Here is an 18155-nt window from a genome sequence, read left to right on the forward strand (position 1 = left end):
GTTCCGAGTGAAAAAGGCACCGAGTCAAAAGGCCCGGTTCGAAGGCTAAAAAGCCTGAGATCAAAGCACGAATGGAAATCAGCCATGCACAAGTGTATATTGTCCCTTTGGTAAGTTGAAGTGTTTGTGCAAAAGAAAAAAATATCTGTAGTTATTAGTAACAAATAGGAAATTTGAATGGCGATATAAGTTTTGTTCGGTTGTTGATTGTTCTGCAACAAATGCTATTGCTTAAGTCATTCTCCATTAAAGTAAGGTTGCACTGCCGTCTTTCGGAGTTCGTATTCTCGTAACATAGCCCAATCAAACTTTATATATTATTGACTTTCCCCTTAGTTCTAAAATTCGATTTCTAGCCCTGGATCAAAGTACCGGTATAGTATGAAAAATATTCTGTTAAAAAGATTAGTTTAATTTTGCAGTGAGAAGACACCTGTGGAGCTGTATACAGGGTTAGTCAAAAGTATTGGGACAGAACAATAATAACGACGTGCGTGGACGAAGGCAAAAATGTCACAATTGGCATTATTGCATTGATTTGGAGAGGGGTCACCTTCGAACCCATCTTGAATTCCGCCATATTGCATATCACACAATATTATTAAATATAAAAGGTTATGATTTTAGACTAACTTAGACCTGAATATTCCTACAAATGAGAATGTGAACTCGTTTGAGACACATCATATGTTTGAGACAGTGTGTGCTCTGTTTAACAGGGTGTCCTACTTTTAAAAGTAAATTACAGACATTCAGTAAAGCGACTTCAGCATCATCCCTATTTATCGTAGGATCATGCTTCATACCTCGTTTTATCACAATAGAGCAGCCCTTCAAATGGTACACACCGCATCAAAAATTTGTGACAGCTAACGCCGTGCAGTTGGGCTACCCAATATACACCTTCTTATCCCATAATCGTGTCAGGAAAAGAAACCCCTATCTCTCATCCTTCATTCACTCCCATACTAAAATTAGCTAACAACATGAGGGCAATTCTTATTTCAAACTATACATGTATTAGTTTGGCTAAAATGAAATAAAACCGAGACGAAACAAGATTCATAGGTTGATGTAGGGAGAAACTGAAACACCCACAATGAAAAATTGAAACCAATGAATGTCTATTACACAGAGATTCAGAAATGAGGCGGAGAGAGAGAGAGAGAGAGAGAAGAGAAAAAAGAGAAGAAAAAGTCACGGGAGAACAGATAAAACTGTGGAATTCAAACGTAATAAGAAAAGAACTTAACATTATAAAGTTCCGTTTCCAGAAATCAAACAGTAATATAGAAATAACGTTTGTTTTTACACATTTTTTTCAGAACTATTCGAATATATAGTCGATGCTTTAAACATTTATTATGTTACTTTCATAATGGATAGCATACTCAGTTTCAAGTAGAACTGTAGATCTTCGAGACACATCTAGGATAATGTCAAAAGTTTAACACGAATGCTTTTGTTCCGCGAAGTTTGACTGCAAATTCGGTAGTGTTGGTTGGACGTACTGATCGAAAATACATTCTAATACACCCAGTAGACAGCGTTGGTCATATCATCCATTTCAGACGACTAATGCAAACTGAAGGAAAAAACGAAACGAAAAGAAAAGAAAGAAAGAAAGAGAAAATTGAAAAGTGCTATTCTATTGCTACATTTCTATCAGATATACCTTATAAGTCCAAACAGTATCGTAATGAAAAGTTACAAATGTTGGAACGGAAAAGTTTATGTTTCTCATTGATGTAGCATCTTTCAAATTTCAACGTGAATAAAACACATTGAATTATAGGATGCGAACAAATATTGTGTCGAACTAGTATAAATAAAATTTTGTTTTCAAATAACCAAAGGGGTACAATTTTCTAGTCTTTTCCGAAGATTTATCTGTTCCGAACATCCAGGATTGATTTCATCTCTTCCGAATATAACGTAATTTGCACAGATCGAATGAACTCGCTAAGAGCTCAAACGCATCATCGTGTCATTCGTATGATGTTGGACTGACCACCACCACTGGATCGAGAATTCAAATCTGTAGTGAACCCGTAATTCGACGGAGACTCGGTAACCCAGAGCAGTGTTGGGTAAGTTACTTGTAAAAATGTAACGCGTTACAAGTTACTTTACTTTCTCTTAAAATGTAACGCGTTAGTAACGCGTTACTTGCCTCAAAAAAGTAACTGTTACTTTACTTCGAAAGTAACGCGTTACTTTTAGGTCCGAAACTTTAAAAATGTGAAAAAAATTAAGACTTCAATTTTCCGTACTACTATTACTACCGCTATTATTATTATTATTATTATTATTATTATTATTATTATTATTATTATTATTATTGCACGTTCTGAATTGCTTTATGCAAATGCAAGGACAGATTTTTCCTTGATATATGAACATTTATATAATGTAACATTGATAAAATGTCATACTGCGTTACTCGTAGGGATGGACACGAGCGAGTTCGAGCGAGTTTTCTTTGAAACTCTATTCGACTAGAAACAGACATCTTTGAGCTCGACCCGAGAACTCGACTCGAAAAATTTCCTCCAACTCGACTCGAATTAGGGTCGAGTTTCGAGTCGAGTCGAGCCAAATCCGGTGTGCAGTTTCGAGTACATTCTTCAAGTATATTACATAGACAGTATAATTATTATCAATGACACTACTACAACTTTTATTATTATTATTATTATTATTATTATTATTATTATTATTCATTTTAATTATAAGAAGACTGTATATAAAAATGAAACATAGGCGGTTTGTATTTGAATACTAAAAAACTAGTTGATTGCCAACCTCGATAGTCATGAAGTCTAGGAGTGAAGGACATTGTTCGACACGAGCTTATGAATTTGGGTTGAGGGTCTAGGTTGAGTATTTGGGCTCGAGCCAGACAGTGTTAAAAGTTATAAGGCACTGGCCAAATATCTTCAAATCTGCTCGGCCCGTGTTTAGAATTGTCAACGACTCGAGCAGCTCCGCTCACAGCTCATTCACTATCGACCCGAACCGAGAAGAGAGCCGAGCCAACAGCTCACCCAACCGACTCGGCTTGAGCCCTCGGCTCAGTTGAGCCGAACCGAGCAGATGGCTCATCCCTACCAAGCCAGCTTGAGCCGATAGTTCACCCCAAGTGAGCCGGCTCGAGCCATCTTCTCAGTTGAGCCGAGCCGAGCTGAGCTTGTTATTAAAAAAATTCTTGTGGTCTCACTATCGAGACGAGACTAGCTGCGAGCAGTGTCCCCTCTCGTGAGCAACACTAAAAGTATTCCATATTACTGTTTAGCTTACATTTCTAATGGCTTTCGTTTTCCAATGTAATCAGGCCATGATTTCAAGACAAGTTAGAACGAACGAGCCATTTGTCAAACTCGGCTGAACTTGAAACACGACGCGAAAAACTGAATCAGTTCGGAACTCGACTCGAGGATATTACCTTTCACTTGACTCAAAACTCGACTTGAATTCGAGTCGAGTCTAGTTTTAGCTTGACTCGTGCTCATCCCTATGCGTTAGAAAAAAATGGTTGCTTATTATTATTTTGCTAAACTAATTATATAATAATAACAATGTTGTTATGTAAACTTAAAAATACAGAATATAGAGAAACATTACACTACAACTAATAAAATGAGAACACATGAACTCGGAGTGAATCAAAACTTGCCAGTAACTCTAAAATCGATACATGCTTTTTAAAGCTAGTTTCAAACACTATAATCAACGGGACTCTAGGATAAGCAAACTGATCTGAAAGAACTCCAATATTACATACCATCAGTAAACTATTTTCTGGTAATAAAGTAGGCCTGCTCATCAGAACAGTTTAGTCATATTAATCCCTCACTGTAAATCGTTAATGATGGCACTGTTGACAAATATTTTCCGCCGTGGCACTTCCGACATTTTACTTTTAAATTCTGTCCACCATATCCTCAGCTCTTAAGAAAAAAGTATTCTTTCGAATGTTCGAACGGTAAAATATTTTCGTTCTCCATCTTTATAAAAGCAACACCAATCAAAGTAAAATAGACTACCGGTATCATTGCACTCCTAGTTCACTCACTGAATGTATTGATTTGTATCTGTCAAAATCTTCCAGGTGCTTGCAATCAGTACACGTGATTTCCCTGAGGCTGTCCTCATCTTTAAAAAACAGCAAGTGGCACTACGAACTTATCTGTTTTTCTGTGTGTCTGTGACTGTCGGTCACTGACATACGTAGTTCATGCTCGGTTGTTTCATTCTAAGAAATTCACTTACAGGAAAGAAACATTTGTTTCCGAAAAAAATATACATATATTGTAATTACTCATCCGAAATGTAACGCGAAAAAAGTAACGCAATCTAGGTGCGTTACTTAAAAATTTGTAACGCGTTACCGTTACAGTTACTTTGGAAAAAATGTAACGCGTTACTAGGAAACTTTACTTAAAAAGTAACGCGTTACAAGTAACGCGTTACTTGCGTTACGTTACTTCCCAAGACTGACCCAGAGGATAAAAAAGATATTTTACTTATTCCCTTGCGTGTAAACAGTATTTCTGTCAGAGATGACTAGGACCGTTGATGTTATCCCCAAAGCACGAAACACCTGACGTGGAAGTTAACAGTTAATTAGATTCTCCGGACCAGGTATATCGGGCTTCTGCTCCGTTTTAACTTTGGAATATGAAGTGCATGTATGTGTGAGAGGGAGAGAGGAAGAGAAGAGAAAGATGCAAAGACAGGACAGAGAAACGTCAAGACATAGAGAGGGACGGGACGAATATAAATATGAAGCATACTTACTATTGCAGTGTATGATATGAACCCACACACTATTTACTCGAACTATCGCCAGTGGTGCCTTGTAAGGTCTCCATCAGAAGATGAATCTCTGTTTACAGCCATTATTTTATGCGAAAAAAGCATACTATCTGATGGGGAATCGAACCAAGATTTTTTATTTGGAAGTCTGACACGTTACCACTACACCGCCGATTGCTTTAGCCAAACTTTGTTTAACAAATGGTGTAGTGTTTCTGAGAATGATTACACGAAAAGTGCATACTGCAGATCAATGATGTCTTTGGAATGTCCTGGTAATTCCTTTGCTCTTTCCCACCCAACATTCGTAAATCGTCTCTATCATGATACAGGTGTTTGCTTTCACATTCTTACGTATTGCTTGTCCAGTAATATAAGTCGATTCTTCACTATCACTTTGTAAGAAAATAACTTTGACGTGAACAGAATTTGAACCTATGTTAGATAGCTATACTATTCATAAGACCAGTGCGTTACCCCTACAATATGATGCCACATAAAATTACAAGCCGAATATTACTTTCTTTAGCTCTGATCTTTGGAACGAATCGGCTTCTTCCTGTAACGTTATTTGCAACAAAGTGGACAACGAAATTGATTTGTTCGACGGCCTAGAGAGAAATAAGTGCCCACTGATAAAAAGCTTACAATCGACGAAAGAATGTGGAAATAAAACATTCTCCAGTAATTTCTCCGTGCAAGTTCAAAAGAACGCAAATAATAATAATAGTAACATAATAATAATAATAATAATAATAATAATAATAATATAATAATAATAACCTATGTTATAAAATTGAAAGAAACTGTCTTCTAATCTCTTGAACCAACCGACCGACCTCTATCAAGCTTTCAACATAGATAAGGTTCGGATCTGGGGCGACTTTTATCATTTCAGTTTGACGGTGCAACGTAGAGGCCGGTGAGAGGGAGATACATGTAAAAAAAACTGAAAATGAAAGTGGCTGCTTTTGTGGCTTGTTACGTGTGATGATTTATCACACTATAAAAAAAGTTAATATGGTCATTGTTATCCTAGAAGGTTATGCTTTCAGTACCTGAACCATAGGGTACTCGAGCGCCTCTAGTGGAAATTTCTGAACCACATAGCTTCGAATGAGCTGCCGGTAGCCTGGGCAGCCATTCGAAACGATATGTCGAACTGGGCAAGGTTTATCTCTACTTGAATTGTGAAGCTATAACGGTCTTCATGGAAATTGTATAGTTTGAAAAATTATAGTGTTCAAAATCGAGAATATTCTGAAATTGATAATAGTTATTAAAATATCAACCAATTTATTTGTTTGAATTTTCGAAAATTTCTACATTTGGTGTGAATTTATATTCGGGTTATAAGAGGCGGATCGAAAAACTCTTCCCGAAGGTGAACGATGGTAGATCAATACTTACTTAATTGGGTGTGTGTTATTTTTGATTATAAAATATTCTCTTTACAATGTTATATTTCCTACAGATCAAATATAGATTTCTTATTGGATTGATATAATTTAGGAGGTATTATATTTATTAGATTCATTATCGAAAGTTGTATTAAGGGGCAATTCTTGTTAACAATCACAGTACCATTAAACCTAGCTTTATAAATCAAATTAATTTTTGATAAAAATTCTAAATATTTCAATATAGCTTTAATTTTGTTATATTTTGTTAAATATTTCGGTATTGCATATTTATTTTTCCACAAATTTTGTTATAAAATTTATCAAGTCAGAAAATCAGTTATTTTCAATTATCCATATTACCTAGTTTTTCGCAATTTTAATTTGGAGGATAATAGCTATTTTTTGGAAGTATTTGTGCTAGTTCTGATAAAAATTTTACTATAAATTTAGAATGAAACCCGGTAAGTATTTCACGGAAATATTCACATGCTAACTTACAAATATGTCCATTATTCATTGAAATAACGAATCCCGGAAACCGATAATTGTCCTGGTTTTTATAACCAGCGGCCCAGGACGGAGCACTTAGAGGCCCGTTACAGACTTCATCACTCTTGAACCACCCAACAGATCTCAATTAAATTTTCACAGATCAGGTTCGGGCCTAGGATGGTATTTATCTATTTACTTTGACGATATAACTTAGGGTTGAGGGGAGGGAGAAGTTAAAAGTATAAATAAAAGTTGACAACTCGCGAAAGAAAGGATCCATCATGATCAAATTTGTAACATAGGTGAGGTTTGGGCCTGAGATGATTTTCTTTTCATTTCACTTTCTCGGGAGAACTTGGAGAGGGGAGTGGGAGATATATAAATAAATCAAATAAATAAATAAATAAATAAATTTAATAAAACTTAATGACTCTTGAACCACTAAACCAATCTTGATCAAATTTTCAACCTAGATGAAGTTTGAACCTGAGATGGTTTGTGTCATATCACTTGAACGCTGGAACTTAAGAGATGGAGAGGGGAGCGACATTTAACAAAGAAAGAAAAATTACTGGAAACGGAACTTTATAATGTTAGGTTCTTTTCTTACTACGTTTGAATTCCACAGTTTTATCTGTTCTCACGTTACTTTTTCTTCTTCTCTTTTTTCCTCCTCCTCTCTCTCTCTGCCTGATTGCTGAATCTCTGTGTAATAGACATTCATTGGTTTCAATTTTTCATTGTGGGTATTTCAGTTTCTCCCTACATTAACCTATGAATCTTGTTTCATCTCTGTTTTGTTATTTCATTTTATCAACAATAATACATGTATAGTTTGAAATAAGAATTGCTCTCATGTTGTTAATTTTAGTATGGGAGAGAAGAAAGGAGGTCAGAGAGGTCTCTTTACTTGACACGATTATAGGATAAGGTGTATATTGGGTGGCCTAACTGCACGGCGTTTGCTGTCGCAATGTTTTTGAATAGGAGTGTACCATTTACACTTCCCTATTGTGTCCTTGAAGTGAGAAATTTTGAGAGAAATCAGAATTTTTCTCTGATTTTTTAAATTTTAAAAAAAATCAACTGAAAAATACTATATGAGTGTACAAAATTTAAAGTTTCTATCTTGAATAGTAAGGGCGGGAAAAGAATTTAATTTATCAATAATCCCCACAGTGCCCCAGACTACCACAAAAGACTCTGATGGCAGGGAAAAAAATCCTGAAACATCCCTGTTTATTCTGGGATCATGGTTCGCCATCATTCTCTTGAGAATAGAACTACCTTTCAAACGGTACTATTCACATGTCTCTATCATGTATCTAAGGCGTGAAAATCGCGAAAAAAAAAATAGATTTTTTGGTTAAATTTTTTTTTTACCTTTTTGCCATTATGGACATCCAGTGTTAACGCCGAGATCTGAAAAATCTAATAAATACTGTTCGGAGGACTGAATGTGTGTGCAAAATTTTAATCTTTTAGGTGCAAAAGTAAATACGCCAAAAAATATCGGCCTAACAAGATATTTTTTTAAAGTTTTGACGTCATCACCTCCTATGTCTCGACGCAGAAAGGCGTGAAGCCATACATAAGGTGTTCTACTATGCCTCTAGAATTGGAAAAACAGAAAACCCAAAGTAAAAAGCTTTATTGGTTCTTTTTAAAACGAATAATGAAGACACTACTTTAGTAGCTAAAAAATAGGTACTAGAACTCCAAAGGGTTAACAATCCACAAGAACTGTCACATGTTGAAACCCTCATATTGAATTATGAATGGATTTCAGGTGCTGTACTCAACAAACAAAAGTCAAGCCTGATGTGTATAAACCCAGCTGACCAACTCATAGCAGACACGTAGACTACAACTTTCGTGCAACATGTACTGTGGCTGTGGTTGTCCTTATTCATCAAAGCCCGGCATGTAAGTCTTGCAAGCCAAGTATACCTTTTAAATGTTTTTATATTCAGTCGTCTTTGGTTCCTTACAAATCTATTTTCCTGCCAATGAAATATCTCAGTATCACATGGAAACAAACTGCTGTGGCATACTCACTCTCTAAGGGTGAGTCACGCGACAGTATACCTATCAAAATGTGTCGGTGGCCTTGGCCTTGAAAACATTCAACTTCAGAGCTGCTCGCTGTTCTCACATAGCTTGTGTCAAACACTCCTCACGGAGTCCCTTTCCAGCACAGTAAATTGGCAAAAAAAAAAGAAAGGAAAGGCAAAAAGAAAGAATACGGAAAACTGTTCCTTATGCAAAGAGCGTTTGAAAACATTTCAAAACGTACGCTATGACTTAGAGATGGGAAGTTTGATTCCTTTTATGGAATCGACTCCTTTGATTCCGTTCACTAGCAGAACTCATAAAAAGGAACGACTCCATGGAACGAGTCGTTCCTTTCTAACGTGAATACTTTGATTCCATCGGAGATGCAAGCAACTCATGTTCGTTCATTCCTTCCGTTGTATGTCTTGAAAACTCGGAAACCTTGGGTTGTGGTGGAACCAATATATTCAAGAGTGATGAAGTCTGTAACGTGCCTCTAAGTGCTCCGTCCTGGGCCGCTGATTATAAAAACCAGGACAATTATCGGTTTCCGGGATTAGTTATTTCAATGAATAATGGACATATTTCTAAGTTAGTATTTGAATATTTCCGTGAATCCAAATTAAAATTGCGAAAAACTAGGTAATATGGATAATTGAAAATAACTGATTTTCTAACTTGATAAATTTTATAACAACCTGAATTCATCCCTACCCCTTGAATTCATCCCTGAATGGTAGCTGAATTTGCAAGTCATCGCTAATGGAAGGGTCACTATTGATCTCAGCGACCGCGGAAACTATGGATTTGACACTAATATCGGTCACTTTGTATTATTTTTACATGTCTCGGTATTCCCTACCCCCCCCCCGGTGATCTCCGGCCCGCAGGCGTATGGAGTAAATGCGATCGGAGTTTCACCATTGATCTCATCAACCTCGAAAACTATGAATTCGACACTAATATCGGTTATTTTCTACTACTTTTACATGTCCCGGTAAACGCCGCTCTGAGACTCCTATGGTTCGAATTAAAAAAAAAAAAACAAAAAAAAAACGCTTCTTCTTGGGCTGGGGTCTTTACCAAGGTACCCGTGTCCAAAATTTGGTAACTTCCAGCTCAGACTCCGGACCGGTAATCTAAATTCCACCCAGGCCAAGTTGGAATTTAGATTCGTGGTCCAGAGTGCGCTCTTCCATTGTTCACCTTTACAGTCTTCGTATATATATATATATATATATATATATATATATATATATATATATATATATATATATATATATATATATCCATACTAAGGAAGTTTTTAAATGAAGGAAAAAAGTGGAGTATTATTGTCCCTCCGCACCAATAATGTCCTTCTCACATTCACCTCTTTTTTATGTAGCCGGGGAGAGCAGTTGTAATAACTAATAGTTATTCGCCTTATGCAGAGTCGTTTTGACTTATGATTAGAGTCATACTAAAGGTTTGACTACTGCAGGAAACGTATGTTAGTCGAGCTCTTTAGTATTGCATTAATCTCTTGTCAGAACGACTCTGCATAAGGCCCTATAGCTCTTGCTGCCTCACATTGTAACTTCGGAGACATAATTGCGCTTTGCCCCTCAGACTACGTGAAGTGGTGCCCCTTCTCTACGTCCTAATTCTTGATTTGGGGCCCCATTGTGGCTTGAGGCCCCTCCGCAATGCAGGGACTGCGGGGCCCTTATTTTCGCCCCTGGATCACAAGATGTTGCTAATATGATACTACTCAAAATGATATCATAAAATTATCACTACTCTTTGATATCATACAGATGCACTATTTTTCTGGCATATCTACTACAAGAAATCTTACAAAAAATCCTTACGAGTCAAACAGGCCTTAACTCTCGCTTGTCTAATTGGATGCTTGCTTTCTTGCTTATAAATTGCTTCGTAATTTTCCTACAAGCTGTGATTCTCACCATACGTACTGCCAAGACTCTAGGCCCCATTCCGTAACAGTTTGCGTCAACACACCGTAAGATCCTTTTTTAATGAGTTAAGTTGATTTTGAGTCTCTAACGTCCCGTTCAGCAGCGAGACTAGTGAGACGTGGACCTACTGATTAACGTGGAATACGAACCATTTGAGGTCCCGCCGGGATCCACGTTTTAGTGTGCGATAATAAGCATAGGAGTTATAAAGGCGGATTTTCATGTGTCCTTTACCTCCGTGAGTTGCGAGCGATTGTGCTAAACAGCCAATGAAATCACGCATCGGAGATGGCGCGCTACACTCGCGTCAGAGTAGAAATTTGTTCAATTCTGACGGAAGCAGCGCGCGTACACTATTGTATTTACTGACTAACATGGCGGAAGTCGCAAACTTTCTGTTTTACGCATGCGCATTAGATAGGGAGTAGTAATTTGGCGCAATACACGCACGGATGTATGAAAACGATAATAATTTACGGTGAATACGCTACAGGCGGATTTTCATGTGTCCTTTACCTCCGTGAGTTGCGAGCGATTGTGCTAAACAGCCAATGAAATCACGCATCGGAGATGGCGCGCTACACTCGCGTCAGAGTAGAAATTTGTTCAATTCTGACGGAAGTAGCGCGCGTACACTATTGTATTCACTGACTAACATGGCGGAAGTCGCAAACTTTCTATTTTACGCATGCGCATTAGCTAGGGAGTAGTAACTTGGCGCAATACACGCACGGATGTATGAAAACGAAAATAATTTACGGTGAATACGCTACATGTGATGCTTCCGTTCTAACGCGGGCATGAAAATCCGCCTTAATTGATTTTTTGCAAATTTTTGAGATGCGTTTTGCTCCATGCAATCGCCCCTTCTTCCCCCTAAATGACGGCGCTGATCGCAAGCTAAGAACACAACGGAGCCGCCTTAAGGCTTTATGCGAGTATTTTGCTCGTAGTTCCTTATATGCCTGGGTCTCTTAGAAACATTATGTCCCCAGAAAAACTAATATTCAACATCCGTGGTTTCAACTTAGTAAACCTACTCTTGTAAAGATAAAGTACAACTGTACTGGACTGTGCAGAAATATTTACTGCCGAATGTTAATATCTAGTACAGCCCTGTTTCGTACAATTTGACCGTAAATGCGTCACTTAATTATACTGTGAAATTACCAAAAGGTTGCTCCAATATTCTTAATCCGCATCCAAATATTTTGCAAAGGGATATGGGAATAAATAGTAAAATAATTTTAATTTAATAAGATTTTTTTCTGATGCTGTCCCTCAAGTTTACCTGCGCTAAGTGAAATAATATGGCGCCAATTGGAAATATTTTACGGAGGTACAAGATAATTTTAAACGAGTTCTAATTGGTAAAACGTTATTTAGACTCCTGTTTAAATTTAACCTGCGCGAGAAATACATTGATTCTTTTCTCACTCAGTCATATATAAACTTTATTATTATAGTTTATGATGCCAATTCTAAATGTCATTATAAGAGGTAATTGGTCCGTAGTGCTAGATACTCAAAAATATTTAAGAGATCCTCTCCTACCCATGAGCCTTTGCGTATACTCGTTGCTATAGCAACAGGCTTGTTTTCAGTGTGATGGTTGCAGCCGACTGTTTTTCATTTTAACCAACTGCGTGGAACCACTTTCTTAGTGGCAAGGTAAAATACGTTTGCAATTATAGTAAACAATATTACGCTAAATAAATTATATAGGCTTTAAAATATCTAGTACTTAATAACTATGTCATTTCTTGTTTTAAATATATTCAAGAAAACTAGTAAATATGGCTATTTGTCATCTGATCGAATAGACCCAGTTACTTGAAATACTTAATTGTGCATATTTTTTCCTACGAGTAATAAATAGCTGATTGATTTGTAAAATATTATTATTTTTTATAAATAAAAGATACTTCATAAAAAGTAAAATGTATATAAACAGCGAATATAGGCCTACATAAAATATTTACTTCAATAGCCGTTTGTGTACTAAAGTAATTAACAATACACTTTGAAATAACCTAAGAAAAATATATATATATATTTTTTATAAGTGAAATGTTTTTTTTAAGAGATGGGTTATAAATTCAACATTTTATATCAAAATATTTGATTTATCAGGACTATTGAAAGTATCTCGAAGCTTTTGCTTCCAAATTATGAGTATGTTGGGGAAATAAATTATAACTAAATTTACGTAATTGATCTCCTTAGGAAGCCATTATGGAAGCAATGCGAAACAATCGGTCAGTAGCCACGGAATTTTGGGCAAAACTTTACAATAGACGCTCCAACCACGCATCAGTAAGTAAGACCGTTTTTGAAGGTTATGTTCGAGTAGGATAGGGTAGAGTGAAGTAAGGTAGGGATATGTAGAATAGAGTTAGGTTAAGTTTTGGCAAGATTTGACCCATTTTGTTAAAATTAATTGAGTGTAATTTCTCGTTTCTGCATAAGGCATTGTAAGGTTGACCCGAATAATGTTTCTGTGATCAAGGATTATGAAAACTAATTGCCGGAACTTTTAAAAGTGGTGCAGCTTAAGAATAGAAATCAACCTAAGATATTGATAATATATGCTCTGCATTTCATTTTTTTCTTACAAAATCTACTGTTAATGGATTTAACAATTGTATTATATATGCAAAATTTTATTTTTAAGTATAGGTTAATTTTAGAAGACCTTAACTTTTATGCTATAAATATAGCATTCGATTAGGGAAATTTGACGTAAATCGCCCTAAAGAAAGTGCTATCTACCTTTCACTACCATGGTGTGCTGTGATCCGGTGCATGTTCATGAGTACAAAATGACGTGAGACAAAAACGATTATACCTGCAAAAAACGTTCAAAAACTTGTGCTAGGTGACCACTGCAAACTTGTATTGCAGCTATTCCAGTTCAGGCAAGGCGAAGCTGGTGGGCTTACGGGAATAAATTAAATTAAATTTTTGAGTTTAACGTCTCACGATTATGCTTGTTAGGCTAAGGGAAACGATGATTAACGCTAGTGAGTGATGGAAGAATTGGTAGAATGACAAAACGAGAGGAAACGGAAGTACCGCGATGAAAACCACGAGCGCGATGTTGTCCATCACAAACTTACTTGGCAGGGGATCGAACCAGGATCCTCACGCACCAGAGATAAGCCATATACCACTCAGCCACTGTGCTCCCCTTGTGGGCTTACGGGTAGCACGGCAGTGCGTAAGTAGGTAGAAGGCGTGAAAGTAGCGGTGGGTATGTGCGTAAAGAAAACAAATGCAAATACTTGACCAACGTGTGCTTGATGGTGGAATTACAATTTTAAGTTTTATTTGCATACGTAGGCCTATATTATAAATCTATTGCGTAGAATCGTAGTAAAGAATGGCTAATCGTATTTCAGGTGTCTTGCAAAGTATGTTTTCAAGAAAATGCTGCATTATTAGCCTCGGCTATAAAATTAACGTGCTCTGTGAAATGCCACATAGTCTAGAAAATACAAGTGCTCAAGGTACAATTAATTTTATTGAAGATATAGAGAATATATGATCAATATCTAGTTGTGTCCGTATTCTTAATTTACTCCTCTATAAAGTGACACAAAAGGAAAATGTATTATGTTTATTATTATAATGATGTGAGCTCTCGCAATATGTTTCACATTTGTTTTAGACGTGTTCGATATCAATAATGATGGTATGAAAAATGATCTAATTTGTAACTGAACTATATTACTTACCTTACCTAGGCATTGTTGATAAATTTTAGGAAATGTAGGAAATAAAGTTTTCTGGAGGAATGATACAGTAGGTATGTATGAAAGAAGACGTAAATTCGTACATATGAAAGTGTTTTTAAGGAAAAATGTACTGTTTACCCGCGGACATAGGCCCCTCGACACTTCTGCGCATGACAGAAGTAGAAGAGTCCACTACGAAAAATGGGTATGTGTATGTACGGACAACATGTGTTCGTTTTCTCCTCTGGGAGCGAGAGAAAGAAGGTTGGAAGTTTAAATGTAGTTGCCAGCCTACGTAAATTGGTCCCAGGTCAGCAATACATTCTTGTTAGGTGATGATGTCACGCAGTGAACAGAGCGCGCGCATTTTAAATGCAGTCTACCATTGTGTTTTAGGGGCTTCGACATTCGACTGATCGCGCCAACAACCCGTTGGAGAACTTCAGTTATTGTCTTTCTCTACAGTACACATACGCTTGTGCGTGTGCAGTTTACTGTACTTTTCTAGTTCTTTTTCTTACCTGTTTCGTGGTTATGCTTGCGTGAGCGTGTGTGTGTACGCGCGTCGTTTTTTATTTTATTTAAATGGAGCCAATACCGTCAACCAGTGAAAGCAAAGTATTGTGCTTATCCCCGCCTCCAAATTTTGGATTTTTTTTGCTCATCTTGCACCGTAGATCCCCAGTTATGCCCTACGGACAATAATAATCGGTCATAGTGCTTTGAGTGCTGTAGGCCCACTTTGATTTCATTCTCATATTATTATTTATAAAATCTTATCAGGTATAGATTTACTGCGCCGGGTTGGTAACACTGCAAACAAAACCTTTACCGCGGAAATGAACAACCAGCACCTTCCTTCCTTTTCTTTTTCTTTTACAGTCCATTCCTTTCATTAAGATAGACTCTTCCTGCCACTCTGCCAACTAGAGGTCTCGGCCGAATGGGTAAACAGTATTCAAGAACTATTTTTTTACGAGCTGGACATAATATAATAATAAGAAATAATCAAGGGGAGTTCTATATTGATATATTTTTTAAACATTTGTAAGAACCTTTATGCCTCGGCAGATACATCCACTTTCTCAACATAGTCTCCATTAAGAACTACTCAGTTGCGTCACCGATGTGGCAACTTTTCTATGCCCTCTGCGATCACTTTTTCGGAGTCTGTCACGCTCACATACGGACAGCGTCTTGCAATTCCTGGAAGTCGGCGAAATGATGTCCACGCAGCGGTTTCTTCAATGCCTCGAGTAGGTGGTAATCAGAAGGGGCCAAGCCAGGAGAATAAGGTGTGTGTGGCAGCACCTGGAACCTCAACTCATTATTGGCTGTCGTGGTTGCCCTACTCGTGTGGGGACGAGCCTTGTTATGTTGCAGGGGCACACCTTTCGCCCATTTTCTTGGTCGTTTCCTCTGAATTGCATGGCGCAAACTCCGAAGTTTTGTCACGTATGACTCGCTGTTAATGGTGATCCCGGGTTCCACTAGTCAACGAAGATGATTCCATCCTTGTCCCAGAAAACTGTGGTCATGCGTCTAGCTACGGAGGGCTGTGTATGAAACTTCTTTTCGTGGGGCTGCCTTTATGCTTCCACTACATTGAATGGGCTTGCTTGGTCTCTGGCTCATGGTAGTGTAGCCAAAGTCTCGTCACCAGTTTGGACTTGAAGTCTGCCTGTAGCGTTGCAGAAGATCACTGCTCACGTCTTTGCGCTGTTGTCTTTGTGCTGCATTCAGGGATTTGGGAACCTACCTGGCAGACATCTTACCCATCTTAAGGTGTTCGTGCACTATGCGGTGCAGAGTGATTCTGGCAAGTCCTGTGGGTGCTTCCAGTTCCGTGAACGTGATGTCCCTGCTGACCTGATTAAGCTGCTCCATTCTTGAAATGTTCACTGGTGTTGTTACAGTCACTTTCCTTCCAGAACTGATTCCCTTGTCCGTTGATGTGCGGCCACTTTTCCAGCCGTCCACCCAGTTGTATACGTTTTTTGCGTGACGGTACGCATTCTGCATACACTGCCACCAATCGCCTGTGAATTGCCGCAGTCTGTACACCCTCTTTCCACAGAAACCGCGTTGTCCTGCCCTGTCCTTGCTGATGACCTTCCATGTCCGCGCACGTACTTACAGCTGTTGGCGATGTGTGCTGTAGTTTCCAGGAATTACACTTCTCTCTATTGTTCTTCCACCTGAAGGCAGACTTAAGTACTACTTCCTTTCACCTTAATGACGAGTTCAATGATGGACCCTGAAGGAAGAAAAAGATAAAGTATAAATGAATACGGAACGCCCCTCATAATTTACTGTCCAGAAAGATTCATTCCAAACCGTGCTATGCGAAAATCTTATAGAATGGATACCGTATGTCAGTCTGCCTCTAGACAGATATCAAAGCAAGAAAATTAAGATATAGCAAGAAACGTTTCCTAATACAGATTCAGCTTTCCAACAATACGTGTCATCCCCGTTTTTATCCCTCTATTGCAAACAGAAGAGGTAGAAATCCATGATATCCGGTTTAAATATTGGTTGGTGTATAGCTAGAACGTAATAGACCATGAGGAAGGTTTCTCTTGTGGATTCAGTGTTCCGAAAGCTTTACTGATGTCTGTATATCGAATATTAACCTGCTTTTTTGCCCTCAAGATACGCTGCTATGAAGTCAGAAGAGTTACGTTTGTAACGGTGGATCTGTCAAGTAAAAAGCCATGTTACGTAGGGGAGATTACGGGCAGGGCGTAAAATAACAGTCGTTGATAAAAAAAAAAGTACTTTCAAAAATCTTTGCTGGTGGGCCTAGTATGGCTATTGGTTTGTGGTTTTTGATTATGATAGTGTTACGGTAGTTGATCGTGTTATGACATTGCCATTTCCCGAAGTTGTTCGAGATGATCATTGGTTGAAGAGTTTTGTTTACCTATCCTATTTCCATAGACAACCGTTTTTGTAGTCTCATTCAGTACGGAAAGACGTCGGTTTGAGCCTAGCACTCAATATTAATCTTTTCAAGTTTCCCCAGTTTTCATCCGCTCGCGCCCGTCAAACAATATTACCAACGTTATTTTATTTACCGAGAACGGTAAAATATAAAAATGGAGACACCCATAAAGTTTAGTTACGCCTGTCGGAACTTCCCAATACTCATTCTGGACGTCGGGATATGTTGTTACATATGAAGGACGGACGGTTGTCTAATATTGAAATTACTCAATTCTACCTCAAAATGCCTTGTAACTAAATACTTACGGCAAGCGTATGACAAATTACGTTATAGTATTGGTAATATTTATTTCACAGTTCGATTTAAAAAAAAAAAAAAACACATTGTTCGTATTATTGTTATCAAGTTTAGTTTTTGCCGCACTAAGTATGCGACACAAGCGAACAACGGAACGCGGAAAGATAGATTTTTAACATTATCCAATTAATAAAACTATCATATTTTGCTTCACATGAAGTTTGTAGTACATATTCTTCGACTATAACATCACTTTTCACTCGAGTGGCCCCGCGTGGCGTAGTCGCTAACGCTCTCGACTTTGGTGCGAGCGGTCCCGGGTTCGATTCCCGGTGGGGGCGCTCGGTCGAAAAAGCGTAACAGCTTCTTCAGGCCAATCATCTTCAGTGGGGTTTTCCTGGGTTTTCCTCATTCAAACCAGGTAAATACTGGGATGGTACCT

At 37.8% G+C, this 18155-nt stretch overlaps 1 protein-coding gene and 1 non-coding gene across 6 annotated transcripts in view; one reads left to right on the forward strand and one right to left on the reverse strand.

Annotated features, from left to right (window-relative positions):
- The window catches only part of LOC145674459 (uncharacterized), a 334728-nt gene that overhangs the window by 161582 nt on the left and 154991 nt on the right, over nt 1–18155 (reverse strand). The gene's annotated exons all lie outside the window — the stretch shown is intronic.
- On the forward strand, nt 17981–18054 carry TRNAQ-UUG (transfer RNA glutamine (anticodon UUG)). The gene has a single exon. It is a non-coding gene; the product is annotated as a tRNA-Gln (tRNA).

This window comes from Thermobia domestica, chromosome 17, assembly GCF_964235325.1.
Source record: "Thermobia domestica chromosome 17, izTheDome1.hap1.1, whole genome shotgun sequence".
Lineage (NCBI taxonomy): Eukaryota > Metazoa > Arthropoda > Insecta > Zygentoma > Lepismatidae > Thermobia > Thermobia domestica.